Here is a 2,757-nt window from a genome sequence, read left to right as displayed (position 1 = left end):
ATCTTTTTTTGAGGTTGGGTTCGTATTGTATATCTCTGTTCTTCTTGGTTCTTCTTCATTAAATATCTATATTAATGCATTCATGCTTAATAGGTTGTCTTTAATGCCACAGTTTTCTTAATCCTGTGGAGGGATTCAATGTTGTATATGTTTGCTTAATTCGTGTAGGGAAGTCTTGAGTTAATATTCGCTTAGTTGGTTAACTCGGATGGAACAAGGATTAAGTTGTTGACAGAGTAATCTCTTATGAACCAGGGATAAGAGAGTTACAATCTGAACAAGGAGTCAATTTGCTTTACTTGCTGTGCTACTTTGCATTTTATTGTGTTTTAAGTGATAAATCTGAACCAAACCCCCCTTCGTGTTTGAACCTTTGACAGAAAAGAGCGGTCCTTGGGAGATGACCTAGGAAAGCCTCCTAGTACTACATTAACTTGTTTTTATTTAACCGGGTACGACCTCGATCAGGGGGCCAATCCCACTACCCAACATACATTCTCACACCTAGAGCGAGATTTCTCACTCCCCCTTACCTCGATAAGTAGGAGTTGAAACTAAAGTAGGATCTTGCTTGTCTCCTCCTCTGGGTTCCCCTTGGTCTTTAGAGAGTGTAAAAGAAAAAGAAGTCAGAAGTGAAAAATGTGCTTTTAGGAGTGCCAGAGCGTGCTATTTATAGACGTCAGAAGTGGCCAGAACAGGCCGTTTTGGATCTGGAACGGCTCATTCTGGACTCATTTGTCATGTGTAAAATTCACATCTAGAATGACCAGTTCTTAAACCAGAACGACCCATTTTGGGGTTGAGTTTTAACTCATAACGACCATGTTTGGAACGACCCGTTCTTAAACCAGAATGGCTCGTTCCCAACTAGGGTTTATAGGCCCTTTTAGTAGTTTGGAACGACCCGTTCTGGGCTACTAAATCACCCTTATTAGGCTTTGAGCCTTCATATAATTTGTGAAAATTGGGGTATTACAATTCTTCCCTCCTTTTTGAAATTTTGTCCTCAAAATTTTCCTGCTAAGAACGACATCGGGTACTCTTGCATCTGACTCTCAAATTCATAAGTCGTACTCTCCCCAGTTTCCTTTCGGAAACTATACTAGTTGGAAAACCCATATAACCTCGCTACCTCACCGATGTACAACTCTATCAATCTCTCTAAAAAAATATCTAATATCAATAAGGATAAGGCAAACAAACTTTGTTAGTCCATCCACTATAACCCAAAAAGAATCAAATTTCTTAAGCATCTTTAGGCAAACCTACAACCAAGGTATATCTACACACTATCTCACTTCCAAAATGGGACGTCTAAAGGCTGTAAAAATCCTAAAGACTTCTAGTGTTCTACCTTAGACTTCTGGCATACTACACATGAGTACACAAATTCCTCTACTCCTCTCTTCACCTTAGGCCACCACACTTTTTCTGCGCCACTCTGATACATCTTAGTAGCTCCTAAATGAATGCTAAGAATACTCTAATGTCCTTCCTCTAAGATCATCTTCCTTAATTCAGGGTTACTAGGCACATGTATTCTATCTTTGAACCCCAAAACACCATCAACTTCCACTCGTAAAAGGCTATCATACCCTTACAAATTCACTCCACTTAGTTCACTAAGAAAGGATCTAACTCTTGGGTTTCTCTAATCTCATCCATTAATTCACTACTCACTTTCAACATACTCAATTCAATGCTCCTAAGGGTAAGCTCACACACCAAGCTTAAGACTCTAACCTCCTCAATCAAATCCAACCTTTAAATCATCAAGGACGATAGGTGAATGGTCATCCTACTCAAGATATCTGCTACAATATTAGCTTTACTTCTATGACCCTCTCTAAAGATCAAGCACCAAAGCGTAAGTTCACTAGGTACACATACTTGGTCGCCAAGTCTTACCACTTCATCTATACCCAAGGCAAACTCCTATCCACTACCTTGTCCTATAGCTTCATGTCTTGCCACAAAAATTAATCATCTAAATCCTTAGACTGAGCCAAAAGGTCCATCTATCTAATCTTAAGGGAAGTTAAATGTAGAGGTTTCCTACTCAAAGCATCGACCACCACATTGGCTTTACCCAGATAACAACTAAGATTAAAATCCTAGTCCTTAAGAAATTCCAACTATCTCTTCTGTCTCATATTTAACTCTTTCGGGTCAAACGAATATTTAAGGCTCTTATAATCACTAAATACCTTAAGCTTAGAGCATACATGTAGTGTCACCAAATCTTAGTGTAAATATTACAACCGCTAGCTCAAGGTCATGGATAAGGTAATTCCTCTCATGAATTTTCAATAGCCTAGAAACATAAGCTACTACCTTTCCTTCTTGCATCAACAGTCCACCCAAACTCATCTTATAAGCATGACTATGTACCACAAAAGACTTACTAAAATTCGGTAATATTAACACTAGTCAATCTTTCCTTAAGAGTTTTGAAACTACTCTCACACTTACTATCCCGTACAAAGACAACCCTCTTCTTTATCAATCTAGTCAAAGATAATGCTATCTTAGAAATTTTCTCAATAAATCTTCAATAAGAATAAGCTAACCTAAGAAAACTCTTATCCTCACTAACTGACATTAGTATCTCCCACTTAAGCACAACTTCTACCTTAGATAGACCTACGTTATGCCTCCGCTAGAAATTACGAGACCTAGAAAACTCGCCTCATACAATTAAAAAAAATCGTACTTAGATAACTTAGCATAAAACTGTCTTGGATACCTCTTCACCCT

Source organism: Cajanus cajan, chromosome 11 (assembly GCF_000230855.2).
Source record: "Cajanus cajan strain Asha chromosome 11, NIPB_CcT2T_4, whole genome shotgun sequence".
Taxonomy (NCBI): Eukaryota; Viridiplantae; Streptophyta; class Magnoliopsida; order Fabales; family Fabaceae; genus Cajanus; species Cajanus cajan.
Note: the sequence above shows the minus strand (reverse complement) of the source record.